Raw genomic sequence first — 19,229 nt, 5'->3', positions numbered from 1 at the left:
ACTGGGGTGTAGGCGGACCCAAAAAAGTCCGCCACCTACAACCTACACAAGACCAAAGACAATAGACAGAACCTGAAAACACGGCACAGGAGGCGGGCGTCCTGCGGCCTGGCCACAGTCGGGGAGATGTGACTGCGTCCAGTCTCTCCACGGACCCCCGGTGACCAGTCAACAGAAACAGGAACAGAAAGGTACCTTTTATCCAGACGTATCTTTTATCGAGGCCTCGGAGATTCCTGTCAGGACCAGGAACAAAGAGTGTGTCCTAAAGGTTGCGTCCTTGACGATTATACTGACTCCGTCACGGCATTCAAGGGCCCTGGAACGTCTCAGGTCGGCCACCCCTTTGAATCCGCAACAGGGATGACAACCACTTCGGAGGCCGGTCCGGTCTTAGATCCCAGGGCCACTCCCTGAGATCTCACTGGGGCCTCCAAATGTTGTGGCCGCCAGCCCCCGAAAGACACATGGACCACCAGAAACCAGTGAGTTATAAGAAACACACTCTTTATTCAGCCAGCTGGGTCTGCCAGGGGTATGCAGACCCCAAATTAAGCAGCTCCGAAATGTAGAGGTACAGGGTTTTTAAGCCCTAAATTCCATTCCTCATTCTGTCTTAAAGGTCTATTTTTCTCCTATTCACTACCTGTCAACCCACAGGTCGGGTGTGCAAGTCGGGGTACAGAAGCAGAAAGCTCATTGTTAGAATGTTATGTTCCCATGGTCGATAGCCTATGTTCCCATGGGCGATAGCCAAAGCAGTAATTTTACAGCCAGCAGAAAGCCACTAAGTTTATGGTAATTTGTTACAGCAGCAATAGGAATCTAATTCAGGTCCCATATGGCTTCTTGGTGATATTTTTTATTTAACTTTTTTTTACGTTTTTGGATTTTTATTTTTAAAACAAATGTTTTCTGTTCCTCAGAAATCCTGTGCATCTGAGGTTACAATGTAATAGTTATCCTTCCCCGGGTTTTTTCTTTAATGAAAATTTTCACTTTGCAACTTGCTTTTTTCACTTAAATTTTCATAGACATTTTTCTAGGTCAGTTAACATGGGTATAACTCAATATAAAAGTTAAAATATTTATTTTTTATCAGAGAAATATAAAGAAAATATTCAGAGAAATATAAAGTTGAAAGAAGAAACATAAAGAAAAAAATATTGACCCATGACTCTGCAACATCCATAAACTGTTGACTATTTTAAAATATCAGTAATAGATGTAAAAATAGAAAAGCCGTATTATACAGATTGATACAAGATATTAAGTGAAAGCTTTCTTCTTTCCCTTTCTCCATATCCCTCTCCAAAGGCAATGACTATTCAAAGTTTCTTTTGTTTTCTTCTAGAATTTATACATATGTGTGTGTATGTGTGTGTGCATGTCCCATACACACCAGGGATTATTCATGATTGTATACCTTGCTCTTTTTCTCTTAATAATTTATTTTACAGACCTTTCTCTATTTGACACACACAATTTCACTTTTAGTGGTTGTATAGTATTCCATCTGAGGGATGTTCCCAATTTATTTAGCTAGTTTCCAATTAATCAATACCTTAGTGATTTTATTTTCCTATATGATAATGTTGTGATAACCATCCTTTTGAATAGACTTTGAAGAACTCTTGCAAGTATGTCTCTAGGGTAAATTCCTAGTAGTGGGATTTCTGGATGAAAAGTGCATTTAAATGATTGGTATCTATTACCGAATTGCTCTCCAGAAATCACTGTGTGAATTGACTCTCCCTCCAACACAATATGGCAATACCTGTTTCCCCAAACTCTCATCATCACTAGATATCATATTTTAAATTTATTACTAGTCTTATAAGTGATACATAGCATTTTATTATTTTGATTTTCATTTATTTAATTATGAACAAGGTTGAGGTAATAATACTTTTAACATTGAGTTACTCTGATGGATCACATGCTCATTTGGAGATATGGCAAATATGTTTATAAGAATATAAATAATGTTCATATATAATCTAAAAATTAATTTGTAACTGGTAAGTCTTGTGACTTGGAGCAGTCCCTTAATCTTCCTGGACCTCAGTGTCTGATTCTCAAAATAAGAAGTTTAGACTAGATAATCTCTAAGAATACATCGAGTTCCAAGTCTACAAATTGAGTTGATAAAATAAAAAGAGGATCAAAGGGTATGATAATTATAAATAGTAAATGTCTTAGTCCATTTGGCCTGCTATAACAAAATGCCATAGACTGGGTGGCTTATAAGCAACAAAAAGTTATTTCTCACAGTTCTGGAGGCTGGGAAGTCCAAGATCAAAGCGCCAGCAGATTTGGTGTCTGGTGAGAGTTCCCTTCCTGGTTCATATAGCTGTCTTCTCACTATAACCTTACATGGCAGAAGAGACAAGGGATCTCTCTGGAGACTTTTATAAGGTCACTAATCCCATTCATGGGGGCTCTGCCCTATGACCTAATTACCTCCCAAAGGCCCCACTTCCAAACACCATCACATTGGAGATTAGGTTCCAACATATGGATTTGGAGGGACACAAACATTTAGTCTTTATCAGTAAATAAACCACACAGCATAGATATGAAAATAATTTTAAAGATAATAATGCACAGCCCCAGGGAAGAATTTTATTTCTCTCTAACTTTTTAATTTTTTTCATATTTTTATATTTTAACTTTTTAGTTACATGATATAAAATAAAGCCAAACCAAAATATTTAAATGAGGAGGGAAAACTTCATTTAAAATTTATTTGCTATTCAAAATAAGTCAGATACAAAAAGTTGAGAATCATATGATTTTATTTATATGTGGGATATAAAACTGAAAGCAACAAACGAACAAGACAAACAAACGAGAACTCATAGACACAGATAACACTTTAGTGGTTACCAGAGAGAAAAGGGATAGAGGGGAGGTAGATAAGAGTAGAGGGTGTCAAATATATGTGACAGAAGGATATTTATTTTTTATGGTGACATTGGTTAACAAAATCCAATAAGTTTCAGCTGTACACTTTAACAATAAGGCAGATATATATTTACATTGTGTGTTCATCTCTCATAGTTTTCTTTCTGTCACCACATATTTGACCCCCTTTAACCATCTACCTCCTCCCTACCTTCTGGTAACCACTAGTCTATAGTCCATGTCCATAAGTCGACAGAAGGAGATTTGACTTTGGGTTGTGAACATGCAATGCAATACACAGATGATGTATTATTGAACTGTACACTTGAAACCTGTATAATTTCATTAACCAATGTTATCCCAATAAATTTAATTTAAAAGAGGTAAAAATTTATTTGCTATTTAGCAACAGGGGCCCTTCCAACTCTATCGCTTATGCTATAAATTTTATAACTGGTATCAACATATGTACATTATTTATTTGTTTTACTTAACATCATTTTATAAATTTATTTCCATATATTTATATGGTCCTAACATTTGTCATTTGTAATGGAAATATTAATCCATTGCCCAAACATATCACAGTTTGCCTGGCAATTTCTCTGCAGCAGTATTTCAGATACTTTCCAGTTTTGACTGGGATCTGATATGCAAATGTAAATGTCTTTGTACAATGGGTACTTTTCCTTTCTTTTGAAGTATTTTCTTGGTGATGATTACTCACATTCTGTCAGCAATGTATAAGAATATACTTTTTCCCCACACCCCTGTCAACAGTGACCTACTCAAATTGATTTATTCTTGTATTTGAATTAAAGGTGGTTAAGATGATACCTCATAGTTGCTCTAATTCACAGAATTTTAAATTCTTCTGAAAGGTAAACTTTTGAATAACATTTGATTATACCATGTATTTCTTTTTACATAACTGTACAAATTATGTTCCTTGACCATGCTCCCATTAGAAAGTAGTTACTGCCTTTATAAACCAGTCTCTCGCTTACATATTTTGAGGCTAAAATTTCTGTTTCTACATATCAATTACAAATATCTTTCCCACTCAGGTGTTTTCATTTTATTATTCATTGTTTATTTTATTTCTTATTATATCCATTTTACTACAGATACTTTTATTACTTTAATTATCAAGAAATCTCCCTTCTACAACCTATTTAAGATCTATGATTTCATTTTCCTTTAGCGTTGTTTGTAGATGGCTTTCTAACATTTAACTCTAACTAATTTGCAATATACTTAGAATGTAATACAAGATATTGATGTAAATTTATTTTTCTCCATATTCATATCTGTTTTCTTTAACACATTTATAAGTGATTCATTTTTATTACTTTGTGTCACTTGATTTGCCACACATTGATATCTTAAAATGTTACTATTCTACTTCATCATTCTATTTTCTCTACTTAAGATAGTACCAGAAAGAATATCATGCTAAGCAAAATAAGTCAGGTGGAAAAAGTCAAGAACCATATGATTTTACTCATATGTAGGATATAAAACTGAAAGCAACAAACATGACAAACAAGCAAAAACTCATAGACACAGACAACAGTTTAGTGGTTACCAGAGGAGAAAATGGGGGTGGGAGGAAGTAGAAAAGGGTAAAGGGAGTCTAATACCTGGTGACAGAAGAAGATTTGACTTTGGGTGGTAAACACACAATGAAATATACAGATGATGTGTTGTAGAATTGTACACTTCAAAACTGTATAATTGTATTAACTGGCATCACCCCAATAAGTTTAATAATATTTAAAAATAAATCAATAAATTTAAGAAAAATAAAAGATGGTACCATAAAATTGTAACAATCATTTCAATGTTTGGCAGAGTCAATCCTATGATGTTCTCTTTTTTCTAAAAATATTGCTTGGTTGCATGTTTTTCCATAAAAAAATTTATAGTCAAGTTCTGTTAAGTACTCTTTTGGGATTTTAATCAGTAATGTATTGAATCTGTAAATTAACTTGTGAAATATCTTTTTTATTATATTATCTTCCCAAACGAGAGCACAAATATTTCTTCTTGTGTTGAGGATTATTGTTTCTGCTGTTAAAGTTGTAGAAACCTTCTTTATAAGTTACAGATGTCTCTCATTAGACTAGTACCTAAACAGTTAATGTTTTTATTATCCCCTACATTTCTAAAGCTTGGATCATCCAGAATTTGTTTTCACCATATAATCGTTTAACATTTTGTTGTTTACACAGCACATTCTCATCAATTATCTCATGTTAGCCTCACACCAACCCTATGAGACAGGTCAATTTCCAGGCTTGTGACTTTAGAAATGAACACGTGTAAGTCTGTCCAAAGTTACTCAGCCAGTAACTGCTGGAAATAAGCCTCAAGCTCCAGTCTAAAACCCTTTCCACCTCCTTATTGGATTTCATAAGAAAACCGTGAAATGCCAAGTCTTTTCTTTGTTATTATTAGTCCTTGTTATCATTTCCTTCAAAATAAAAAGTCATGAAGGGTCATGTGGTACAGGAAAAAGCACAAAAATCCTGGCATGGTCATTTATTACTCATGCTAAAACGCAAGGCTCAAACTCTTTGAGCTTTGTTTTCTTATCTGTACAATCAGAATACCACCTGTCATGTGTATTTTGCAAGGTTTCAAAGATAAAATGGCATCATGTATATGAAAATCCCAAAGAAATGGTACCTAGCAAAGTCACCAAATTTCTCTTAATTTTTAATGTAGAAAATGAGGAGTGATCGCCAAAGTTCTTCCAACACAAATATTCCATCGTTCAAGGCTGTTAATTAGGGGAGCGATTTACCTTTAATTTAAGGATACAATATTCTAACTTGATATTTGCAATTTCTACCTTTTACTGAGGGTGGCAGTGCTGGTCTCCATAGAGACCAGAATTTTTGGAGTTCCAGCAATCTTACTTAGATTTTACAAAACCCTATTACCTCTCCTAAATGTCGTATAGGGCACATGTATATTTTTTAAGTGGAAATGAAATGAAACCTTGTTTTGAATTAGAACATAATACTATCATCTTTTTTTAACGGTGCACCATTAGGATGTTACTGATACTGAGGTTAGAATTTCAGTCAGGTTATTTGTGTAACTCTAAGCCAATCCTTTACACTCGAATGTTATGAAATTCTTGTGGGGTACCATCATTGCATCCATGTCAGTTCTTTAAGTAGGTTAGAGGTCATCCTGCACCTCCTCCATTTATTACCTATGTGAATAGCAGTGTCAACCATTGAAAGTAGAGGAGAGTCTTGGGAAGGGATTAGGGCACTCTGGTCTACCTACCAGACATTGGATTTTGTATATTTTACTAAGCAGGATTAGTCTTGGGCAAAAATTGTGAAGGTTATATCATTTATCCTCCAGCTCCTAACTTTTCTCTTATAACCAATCCGTGACCTTTTGCCCAGTTCTCTCCTATTGAAGGAGCCAGATCCGAAAAGGCAGAATGTAGAGCAAAGAACTTAGCTTTGGCATCAAAAAACCTATGTTGTCATCCTTACTCTGCTACTTTGAATTTAATTGACTCCAGATCAATCATTTAAACCCTGAGCCTGCTTTCCTCATTTATAAATTGGGATAAGTGATAGCTTATTGAAGGTTGTCAGAAGATATGACAAATAGGAATGTATTTATATAAAATATACATTTAGGTTATTAATTTACCAAGATCTAAACATAAATATTTAATGTATTGCTCCCTATTTGTGAATAACCCCAGGGTCTTTGCACATACTACTGACTGCTGGATTCTGACTCTAGAAAGCTGGTTAGAGTTCCCTTCTTAGAGGCTCCAATAGCACTTATACTTACTTCTGTTTAGTCTTTACCACATGTTACAATTCACATTTACGTGTCTGCATCTCCCTCTAAACCAACCGTCTTTTGAGAGAAGAGATTTTGAGGACATGCATCTTTATAGGCCTAGATAAAATATAGGATGTCCAACAGATAACTAACCCAGAGGGAAGAGGAAGGAAAGGATGGATAAAACAAGTACAGGTACAATAATGATAATACAAAGCAGACTATGAGACGGACTGTGGGAGTTAAAGTAGGATCATCCGCTTCATGGAAGAAGTGGAATTTAGAGATAGGCCTTGAAGGATGAGACTAATTTGATAGGCAGATATTGGAAAGATAGCTTACTAGATGGGAACAGCATGGTCAAAGGCATAGACTAGGGAAAAAGCAGGATGGCTTTGGGGAATGGAGAGCATGCTCATTGGCAGTGGGTAGAGTACAAATGGGGAAGTTGTGGGGGATGAGGCTAAAAAGGTAAACAGGAGCTTACTCTGAATTCAGAGATGAGGAAGTTTAAAGAGTTCACACTGCTGCTTGGCCTATGTCCCTTTCTTCCCCTAAGTGCTTGGAGCAAACTCCTCCCCCATTTCTCCTAACACTTACAGTCAGTCCACACCCTCCTTCCCACCATTAGTAACTAGCTTGCATTAGAAGCCTCTTCTGGGACTCTCAGAGTAAACCAAGGCTAGTGATTTACTTTTATTTTCTCTTCCTTGTACCATCAGTTTACACTTACTGGGTCTTCTGAACTCGTTACCCTGATATCTACACCTTAATTAATCAGAATCAACTATATTGACATGGGCCTGCTCTGAATTTTATTTTGAAAACTAGTTATATGATTTTTCACATGATCCACACATGACAAATTAAGAAAAGAGATAAGATAGAACATGATGAATTGCCAACTGAGTCATTTAGACAAGTGCTATGGTGGGTTGAAGGCAAGAGGTGGAGGGTTTATAAGACAGAAAAGGCACTATGAGCTAGTAGTATCAGTCCATGTTTGTTTTTTTCTTGCCTGGCCCTGAGGACCTTCAATAACCTTCCATCTCTGACCCTAGCCAAGCCTGACCAAAGTAGACCTAGGGCCTGAAGTAGTCTTGTCCTACTAGCTTTGAGCCAGTGCTTGCTGTCATGCTAACACCTTACCTCTGACTTCTTCTGTTGGCCAGATATATGACTGTAGATCTGTGTTGTTTTCTTGATGTGTGCAGCAATTTTCTCATTCCAGGGAATACAGCTCTGCCTTGAACAACTTGACTGTCTCCATCCACCATAGGGCCATGTCATGACCTAGAGATTGCAGCTATGGCACCATGTTGGATCTCCTGGAATAATAGTATTGATCCAGAGCAAGCTCATATCCATCATGTCCTTTTAAACTGTCATTTTGACAATCTTAGAAACCATTCTTATAGACAAATTAGTTCCTCCAGGCCCTTGACCCATCTCTTCCAGCTCTTCACCATTGGTCAACACAACTACCATCTCTCCTGGTCCAAAGATGAGCATATCAAAGGCATGAAAAGGGGAAAGTGTGCAAGGTTGCTTTGCTAGCTCAGTTCTTCAGCTCTACCAAAGGCAGACACTTGCCATGGGTGGAGCGGATTTCCCTGCCCCTTGACTTTAGCCTTGGCCATGTAACTTGCTTTGGTGAGTGTATCTGGATATAAATGCTAATGTGACAATTTTGAGCCTAGCCCTTAATATGCCTTGCAGGTTTCCATTTGTTCTCTTGTGCTTTTACCATCACCATGAGATGAACATACCTAAGAACAAACTATCTCGCTGGACCAAGGAAAATGATAACACACATGGAGCAGTGCCACCCTATCCAATACACAACTTGAAGTGATAGAAAGGGCCGCCCTAACTGCTACGGTCTGAGGCAGTGACACTCAGCTGAGCCCAGCCTAGATCAACAGAACTCCAACCAACTGGCAGATGCACAAAGTCTTCTTGCCCACCCTATCTGTCCATGTCACTACTGCTGTCCAGATCAGGGTGATCATTTGATTAAACAGAAACTTACTAATAAGCAGTAGGCAAATGAATTGAGCCAATCAAATCTTCTTTTTAAGGGTTTTTATTTAGAAACAGAGGGTAATCAATTAGAGATAGAGTCTTCTCTATCTCTAATTTGGAGCCCTATGTAACTTGATGAAGAAACAGAGAAAGCCAGTCTTCAGAGTGAAGTAGGAAAGCAGATGTTCAAAGAGTTTCAGAGAAGAGTCCCAGAGAGACCAAAAACAAACAAACAAACAAACAAAACAAAACAAACAAAAAAACATGGTTAGAATAGACTCAGTTATCAGAGGCTTCCCAGTACAAGCAAACATGAAGCCTGCTGAGTTGAAGGTCTTATGTCTAAGAAGTTGTCTGTTTTGTCATCAAAACCATTCCTAACCTTCCACTCAGCATGTGCACATGTACAGAGAGAGAGAGAGAGCGCGCTTTGTTTTTAGCTAATTTAAATGAATTTGCTTCCTTATAACTAAAGAACTAGACTAAGATATTTTCCATAATGGAAGAAGAGGAAAGGTAAACAATCAGTTGTGAGATTGGTATTTCTCCATGATAGAAAATCAAACTGACTGCAAGTGGGACTGTGAATCATGTAGTTTTTGCAGCATAACAAACCATCCTGAAATGTAGGGGGTTAGCCTACAGCCATGCCACCTTGAACAAGCCCGATCCTGTCTGATCTTGGAAACTAAGCAGAGTCGGGCCTGGTTAGTACTTGGATGGGAGACCACCTAGGAATACCAGGTGCTGTAGGCATTAAAAAAAAAGAAAAGAAAGAAATTTAGGGGCTGAGAACAACAAAATGTTTTTGGACAATTCTGTAGATTATCCATGTTGATTGGGACATTTGGCACATTTGTGATGGCTCTTCTGGTCTTGGCTGGCTGGGCCAAGGGTGAATGTTCTAGCATGGTCTCATTCACATGTCTGATTGATTGTTAAGGTTGTTTTACTAGTCAGGCCTCAATGGTAATGTCTTGTCTCTGTTCCATGGGGTGTCTCAACCTCCAACAGGCTATCCCAGGCTTTTCCATGTGGTGGTTTGAGGACTATCATAAGAGCAGCAAAAAAACTCTAGGCCAGATGAAGAAGTTCACTTGAAGTCTCTGCTATGTCACAGTTATTATTATTGCTTCCTTAGACAAAACAAATCACCTGGTTAAGTATAGACCCAGGGTGATGGAGACACAGCAAGGGCTTGGACACAGGAAGAAGTGAACATATTGGAAGCCATTATTGCAACAACGTACCAGAGACCACAATAGACATGGCGGGAGAAAGGTGTACTGCTAAAGAAAGGCCTGTGAGCAAAGGCTAAAGACCAGGGAAGTGTATTTTTAAGGGAATGAGTCTGAGAAAATTTCCAGTTTACTATAACTTGACCTACAGATTTTAATTCAGGGAATTGCGACTCTGAAGCCATAGAAACACTGGTCTAAATAGTTATATAACGTAAGTATCCTGAATACAATACACATAGCAAGCTCTCTTATACTGGATAGCAGAGAAGACACTCAAATAATAAACCTAGGAGGAAAACTATTCTGCTGCAAAACACTTCACTGGGGGTACCACAGAAGCACCAAACCCTTATTTGAAATGGTGCTTGTTTCTTTAAGCTTCATAACCACAGAGCTGTGAATAATAAGTTAGAAATGATCACTCTGTTCCATATTCCTGAATGCACGTGCCACTCTAGGTGTCCATATCTGTGAGACTGGCAGACTGAAAGTCTCCAAAGGTGGAAGCAATATAGATTTGTCACCTGTAGGATATACAGGCATCCCAAAGTGTCTAAACATAGGCGCTACATCAAAGTCAGTTCTCTTTAATAAGCAGAGATGTCAAAACACCCCACCCAGCAGAGGAGGGAGTCATGGGAGGAGAGTCATACAAACCTATGGTTTCCTCACTGTACAAATATTAATTTACAAATGGAAGTTATTTCCCCTTTAACCAGGTTCCTCTTGCTATATTGCTTAACTGCCAACCAACGATTGTGACATCACCATCATTTCCAGGCAGCCAGACAGACAGAAACTATAAAGAGAAAATTTCCATTTGTAGACTGTAGTGTCATTAACCAGCAATTAGGGAAAAGGGCATGAAGGAGAGTAGAGAAGTTAAAGTATATTTGAAAATGTTAGTACAAAGTATACTTGAAATTTTCCTGAAGGGCAGAGATTTGGGGACCAACTGTTTTTAGGAGAAAAAAACTTCTATTCTCCATAAGTTAGTGATTTCATGTTGTGCCAATATTTTACAAGATATTTAAAATAGCCTTAGCTTTAAAAAAAAAGCACTAAATTCATAAGCTTATTTAAGTACAACTAAAAATAATTCTGACAAAATTTATTTTATCATAATTCAAGGAAATATACCAATAAAAGCAATGTGGTCAAAAGCAAAGGAAGTTGAGACCAGAGAACCGAAATGACAGTGGAAGGGAAAGACTGGTGATTTCTCAACCAACATAATGAACACTCAGTAATGTGCAGTCAGCCAAGGAAGAAGATGAGTAGGATACAGAACCATTCAAATTGATGCAAACTATCTCTACAGTTATTTTATTTTATTTAAGTTTATTGGGGTAACATTGGTCAATACAATTATATAATTTTGGGGTGTACATTATAATTAGTCATCTATATATTCTATTGTGTGTTTACCACCCAGAGTCCAGTTTCCTTCAGCTACCATATATTTGATCCCCTTTACCCACTTCACCTTCTCCCTATCCTACATTTGACCCCCTTTACCCCGTCTACTCTCCCCTCCTCCCCCTCCCCTACTCTCTGGTAACCACTAGTCTATAGTCCATGTCCATGAGTCTTTGTTTGTCCTGTTCCTTTGTTGCTTTTAGGTTTATATCTCACATATAAGTGATATCATGTGATTTTCAACTTTTTCTGTCTGGCTTATTTCGCTTAGCATGATTATCTCAAGGTCCATCCATATTGTCGCAAATGGCAGTATTTCATCTCTTCTTATGGCTGAGTAATATTCCATTGTACATATGCACCACAGCTTCTTTAGCCAATCATCTATCGTAGGAGACTTCAGTTGCTTCCATGTCCTGGCCACTATGAATAGTGCTGCTGTGAACATTGGTGTGCAAATACCTTTTCAGATATGGTTTTCAAGTCTTTGGGGGGTAAATACGCAGTAGAGGGATTGCTGGGTCATATGGTAGGTCAATTCTTAGTTTTTTGAGGAACCTCCATACTGTTTTCCATAGTGGCTGGACCAAGTTGCAGTCCCACCAGCAGCGTATGAGGGTTCCTTTTTCTCCGCATCCTCTCCAACATTTGTTATTACTTGTTCTGTTGATTATAGCTATTCTAACAGGTGTGAGATGGTATCTCATTGTGGTTTTGATTTGCATTTCCCTAATAGCTAGTGATGTTGAGCATCTTTTCATATATTTCTACAGTTCTTTTTGATAGATTTTTTTAGAGACCATTTTAAGTTCCAGCAAAATTGAACAGAAGGGACAGTTAGTTCCCTTATGAGTCTCGCCCCATACCTACAGCCTCCTCCACTAGTGACATCCGCCACCAGCGGGTACATTTGTTACAACTGATGAATCTGCATTGATATATCATTTTCTACCAGAGTCCACAGTTTACATTAGGATTCATTCTTAGTGTTTACATCCATTATAAACAAATCTATAATGACACATATCCACCACTGTGGTATCAATACAGACTAGTTTCACTGCCGTGAGTCCTCTGTGCTCCACCTATTCATCCCCACCCCACCCCCACCCCCACCCCTCAAAAAATCCCTAGCAATTACTGATCTTTTTACTGTCTCCATACTTGTGCCTTTTCCAGAATGTCATGTAGTTGGAATCTTACAATATGTAGCCTTTTCAGATCGGCTTCTTTCACTTGGTAATATTCATTTAAGATTCCTCCATGTCTTTTCATGACTTGCTAGCTCATTTCTTTTTAGCACTGAATAATATTCCATTGTCTGCATGTACCAGAGTTTATTCATTCATCTACTGAAGGACATCTTGGTTGCTTCCAAGTTTGGCAATTATGAATAAAGTTACTATAAACATCCATGTGCAGGTTTTTGTGTAGATATAAGTTTTCAACTCTTTGGGGTAAATACCAAGGAGTGCAATTGCTGGATCATATGATAAGAACATGTTTAGTTTTATAAGAAACCACCAAACTGTCTGCTAAAGGGACTATACCATTTTGCATTCCCACCAGCAATAAATAGGAGTTTCTGTTGCTCTATATCTTCTCCAGTATTTTGATGTTTCTCTACATTTTTTAATTCCTCATTGTCTAACATAGAGAGATAGAAGACAGAGACGAATACCTAAGTTGTGTGTACAGTGGTGAGAAATAGGGCCTTGGAAGAATGGAGTACAAAAAGTGTGGTAGACAATGGAACAGAATTGAGAGCCCAAAATTAAACCCCCATATATATGGGAAAATAATTTTTGATAAGGAGCCAAAAATGTACAATGGAAAAAGGAAAGCCACTTCAATGAATGGTACTGGGAAAATTGTAAAGCCACATGTGAAAGAATGAAACTAGACTACTATCTATCCCCATATGCCAAAATTAACTCAAAATGGATCAAAGACCTAAATATAAGACCTGAAACAATAAATTTCATAGAAGAAAACATAAGGACAAACCTCACAGACCTTGGATTTAGAGAAGATTTTATAATTTTGACCTCAAAGGCAAGGGAAGTAAAAACAAAAATAAATGAATGGGACTATATCAAAATAAAAAGCTTCTGGTCTATGGCCATGCCACCCTGAATGTGCCCAATCCTGTCTGTTCTCAGAAGCTAAGCAGAGTCAGGCCTGGTTAGTACTTGGATGGGAGACCACCTAGGAATACCAGGTGCTGTAGCGATTTTTAAAAAGTGTTAAAAAAATAAAATAAATAAAAAGCTTCTGTACAACAAAAGAAACCATCAACAAGACAAAGAGGCAACCATCTGAATGGGAGAATATATTTGCAAACAATTCCTCTGATAAGGGCTTAATTTTCAAAATATATAAAAAACTCATACAACTCAACAATATAAAAACAAATGATCCAATTCAAAAATGGGCAGAGGACCTGAACAGACATGTCTCCCAAGAAGATATACAAATGGCCAACAGACATATGAAAAGATGCTCAACTTCACTAGCTATTAGGGAAATGCAAATCAAAACCACAAGGAGATACCATCTCACACCTGTTACAATGGCTATCATCAACAGAACAAGTAATAACAAGTGTTAGAGAGGTTGTGGGGGAAAAGGAACTCTCATACACTGCTGGTGGGAATGTAAGTTGGTACAGCCACAATGGAAAATAGTATGGAGGTTCCTTGCAAAATTAAGAATTATCATATGACCCAGCAATCCTTCTTCTGGGTATTTATCCAAAAAACTTGAAAACATTTATCTGCAAAGATATATGCACCCTGATATTTATAGCATCATTATTCACAGTGGCTAAAACATGGAAACAACAAAAGTATCCATCGATAGATGATTGGATAAAGAAGATGTGGTACATATGTATACAATGGAATATTACTCAGCCATAAGAAAAGATGAAATACTGCCATTTTCAACAACATAGATAGATCTTGAGATTATCATGCTAAGCAAAATAAGTCAGACAGAAAAAATTGAGAACCATATAATTTCACTCATATGTGAGATAGAAAACTAAAAGTACCAAACAAACATAACAAACAGAGATTCATGGACGCAGGCAGCGGATTAGTGATTACCAGAGGGAAGTAGGGGAGAGGGGAGGTAGATAGGGATAAGGGAGGGTCAAATATTTGGTGGTGGAAGGAAATGTAACTTTGGGTGATGAACACACAATGCAATATACATAAGGCATATTATTGAATTGTACACTTGAAACCTATTTGATTTTACTAACCAATGTCACCCCAATAATTTTAATATAATTTTTTAAAAGTATAGTAGAATAACTATCTGAAAACGGCCACAGTTTTTTTCAGTGATGGCTTAATTATTCATACATATATATAATGTTTATATGTTTACAGTATCTTTGGAAAAGTAATACTATTGATTCATTTTAGGTTGGCTTTTACTCTGATTTTTTTTTATGAGTAGTGATAAATTCATAAGATACACACTTATGTCTCACCACTTGGCAACCAATTTCATACATTTGAGTCACTTTGGACAAATTACCCAGATTCTTGCCTATATTTTCTACAACTCTAATAAGTGCAGTGGATCTAGACAATCTGTAGAGTTTTTTCCAATGCTTTAATTTTTAAAAAATTAAATCTATACGTTCTTTCACAAATAAGAAATGCCCCCAAAGAAACACATGATTTCAGTGGAATGTTTCAAAAATGAGTAGAGTCTCCCATTAAAAAGACAAAAAAATAGTCTGCAGCCATGCTACCCTGAACAAGCCCAATCCTGTCTGATCTCAGAAGCTAAGCAGGGTCGGGCCTGGTTAGTACTTAGATGGGAGACCACCTAGGAAGACCAAGTGCTGTAGGTGTAAAAAATGAAAAAATAAGGGATTGTAAACTGACAAAGTCCTTGCAATCTGTGAGGTCAATCAAGGGTTTTCTCACCTAAAAATAAATAAAGAAAGAAAATAAAGAAAAAGACAAAAAATATACCTAAAGTAAGATCCATCATTTCTCTTTCCTTATATGCCATTACTGAGTGATAAATGATACATTTTCTTCCATTTTTTTCTATCAAGTTTAAACATGGAGCATAAACAAACTGTAAAGTTACTTTTTCTTTTCAAGAGCACACATTTTTTTAAAGAACCAGCAAATGAATGATTGTAATCTCATTGAGATTAGTGAGTTCCCTTCATCTATTCAACATATATTTTGTGCCTACTATGTGACTTGTCAGAAGAGGCACTAAATAATTTTGTATGGATATGTTAGTGGAGCACTTGAAAAGTCAGTGCCCCAGGATTATAAATGTAATACATAATTTGTTATCATGAACATATTTGAACATAACCGTGAATATAATTGTTGCTACTTTGGCTTCATTTTTGTCAGTATCCATATTGCTTACACCTCTATATACAGTGGCAAAAGGCAAAAAATAAAAAGAAACATACATCTTTGTCTATCTTCTATTAGCCACTGGAGGCTTAGAGGTGGGCATGTAAAAAAAAAAAAAAAAAGACAAAACAAACAAGCACAGAAAAGAGAAAGCATGAGGAAAATTAGAGGAATGTGAGACTGGAAAGCCAAAGGGATGCTGAGGGAAGGAAATAAAAACATCCAAAGTGACAAAGTGACAGCCAAAGTACCACCTTAAGGACCATCTTGCCCTTAACAAGCCCTCAAGGGCATTTCAGATATCATTCTTGCCTCAGAATCTTGAAAACCTCTCATATAACATCATTTGCAAGTTTTCAAACATGTTTGGAAAATTAGAAAACTTCTAGGTACTCATACTTTGATTTTCCCAAAAGACCCAGTGTCTTGGTTGCAACCAAATAGGACCAATAATTAAATGCTGTGAGGAAAAGAGATCATACTAAAATGTACTCACTGTGTCATTTATCTGTTGCTGCACAACAAAATGACTCCAAAACCAAGTGGCCAGGAACAGCAACCATTTATTATTTCTCATGACTCTGTGGACAATCCGGGCTTCCTGCTCCAGGTCACTTATTCAACTAAGTCACTCATTCAGCCACTGCAATCAGCTAGGAGCTCTGCTGGGACTGAAATATCCAAGATGGTTTCATTCACATATCTGGAAGTTGGTGTCGGTCAACAAGAGTGCTATTGTGCACATGGCTTCTCATCTGCTAGTAGATTAGATTGGCTTTCTTACAGCATGACAGCTGGGTACAAAGAGGGAAAGACCCACTTTTGTACAAGAACTTATCAAATCTCTTTTTGCATCATGTTTGTTAACGTCCCATTGGCCATGCAAGTCACTTGGCCCAAGCCCAGTCTCCTCTGCACCTATGAAGAGACAGAAGTGAGTTGTGACTAATAAAGGTGGTTTAGACCAGACCAGGTAGTATAGTTACAAGGAGATGGGAATATGTGTAAGGTAAAGGATGGGTTTTATCTGCTTATCAAAGGAAATGTTACTGTTTTATACCAAAGGTATTCATACGGGCAGCCTTTGACACAATGTGTTCAAAAAGAGTTTATATTTTGAAATGTTTTTTACAGCTTAGACTTTATAATTACTGCCCTACTTGTGATAGTTGTATGCCTTTATTTTGTATCCAGCAGCAAAGCCTACAATAAAACTTTAAAACAATCAAAAAATGTCAGAGGGTAAAACCCAAGGACATTATTACCTGAAGTCATGATTCATCAGGAGCCACCTACGTAGCAATCTATCACACTGATTCGTTCATTCATTCAACACTTATAGAACACTCAGACCTGAGGGATATAATAATGATCGGGACAAAATCCCTGGCATCAAGGAGCCTAGCTCCTTGCATTTGAGGGTTTGGGGTAGGGAGAAGGTGGCAGGAATCTGCATCTTTGACAAGTGTCCTAGGTGATTCTGACAAAGACTAATGTTTGAGAGCCTCTGCCTTAAGCATCTGCCTTAAGCCTTTATCGACCAATATTCTAAGTGGTTTACTTAATAGCAGAGAACTAAGATTTGTGAGAAAAGGCACTAATACAAATCATAAGATAGATTTCTCTTACCACACAATTTTGTCAACTCATAGAAAAATAGAGATTCCAGTAGACCCATAGCCCAGTGGTTCTCAAAGTACAGTCCCTGTACCAGCAGTATCAGCATCACCTGGGAACTTGTTAGAAATGCAGATAATCAGATCTCACCTACTAAACCAGAAATTCTGGGGTTGGGGCCCAGGAACCTGGATTTCAACAAGTCCTCTAGGTGGATCTGATGTAGGTAAAGTTTGAGAGTCATTGCTATATCCTATCACAACTGTAACATTACATAAAGTGATACATAATTTTAGGCCATTACACTGAGATTTTTAACATGCATGGGAGAAGATTCTCTAGTTTGCGTGGGGGGAGGGGAAGGCTCCCAATTTGGCGATTTTTGTTAAGTATATTTACATTCTGAATCAGTCTTCAACTCCTTCTGCTACCTTGGGTAAATTACTCTTTAAATCTGCCTAAATCATTCCAGTCTCATAAATTAAGGAGTGCCCGTGCTATTTATTGTAATCCTTTCCAGCACTAACTTTTTATGTCATACTTTCCATGTCTATATCAATCCATAGCCAAATTATCACTGGTATAGGAAGGAGAGATTAAGGAAAGGCTAGCTTTCTAAATTGACTAGATTCTCTAGGGATATAATCTTTCTGTTTATATGAATTCTGTGTAAATTAACAAAAAATAGGAAAAGTCAGAGGAGAAATAAACACCTAGAGACTCTCCAATGGGGGTTAACATTGATTTCTTGCTCTACCAGTCAGAAATAATCCCAGAGGGCTTCAGATGACTCAAGCTACTTAAATCATTTGCATGAAAGACCTTGGTCTTCACTTTTGGGTTTCTTTGGTGGAAACAGACTTGCCAGTGAAACTGCATGTTGCCTTTCATAATTAGCTGTGCTGCTCATAGAGCATTTTCACAGGCATTATGTCATTTGTCTCACATTAACACATCCACATCAGTGACATTTTCCCTATTTTACAAATGAGCAAAAGAAGCCATGGGAGGAAACGAGTTACTCAGAGTTAAGAAGATAAGTGTTGAATGGCAGAGCCAAGATCAGACTAAGGTCCTTAGCTTTCCAAGCCAGTGTTTCTTCCAGTGCTTTGCCTTCAGATCTGGGGGTGTGGGGTGAGTGGTGGGGAGATCAAGGTGGACCAGCATCCTACCTTCTTCCTTTTTATCCATTTCCTTCCTAGTTTTCCTCAGCATCCACATCCCTCAGGATGCTGTAAAGAGGCACTAGGCTTGATGTCAAGAGATCAAAATTCTAGTCCTGGTTCTGCCACAGAAGGCTAGCTTGTCTTAGGCAAGTCACTTAAGCTCTCTGGGCCTCAGGTGCCCTATTGTAACTTCTAACTCTATCTCAATGACAGTATGGTAAATGAAATCAGAATATCTATTAGTTGATTTTTACATTTATATACATTTGAGTTTTCAGAAATGCAGCTGAGGAGTGAAGGAATGAGAAAGTGCAGGCAAATGGGAGTAATTCCAAAAGGAAAAGGGAAAATAGATCTATGAGAGTCAGAGTAAATATTTAGGGTATGGAGTTGAGATAGGCTGAGCTAGATTCTTCCATTTAAGGCCCTTCCATGTTACCTTCCCTGGTCTCTAGAAGAAGCTTAGATGTATGTGACTCCTGAAAGCTCAGATATTTTAGCCTTTCAGTTTTGTTTTTGTTATCAAACTCAAGGGGTTCATTTTGCCTGCAAGCATCAAAGCCAAAGGAGACACGGACAGGAGTGTGCAGCAAAGAAAGTAGAAGTTTTAAGGAAATTGTGCCAAG

General features: G+C 37.3%; 3 pseudogenes; all 3 read left to right on the top strand.

The window, feature by feature from the left end:
- The first annotated feature begins 9,394 nt into the window (after positions 1-9,394).
- Positions 9,395-9,513, top strand: LOC111733999 (annotated as a pseudogene).
- Positions 9,514-13,531: 4,018 nt separating this feature from the next.
- On the top strand, positions 13,532-13,650 carry LOC111733995 (annotated as a pseudogene).
- A 1,519-nt stretch (positions 13,651-15,169) lies between these two features.
- On the top strand, positions 15,170-15,288 carry LOC111733994 (annotated as a pseudogene).
- Positions 15,289-19,229: the final 3,941 nt, after the last annotated feature.

Source organism: Pteropus vampyrus, unplaced genomic scaffold, assembly GCF_000151845.1.
Source record: "Pteropus vampyrus isolate Shadow unplaced genomic scaffold, Pvam_2.0 Scaffold714, whole genome shotgun sequence".
NCBI classification, from domain to species: Eukaryota; Metazoa; Chordata; class Mammalia; order Chiroptera; family Pteropodidae; genus Pteropus; species Pteropus vampyrus.
The sequence above is the reverse complement of the archived record's forward strand: the minus strand, read 5'-3'. Positions and strand labels throughout refer to the sequence as shown.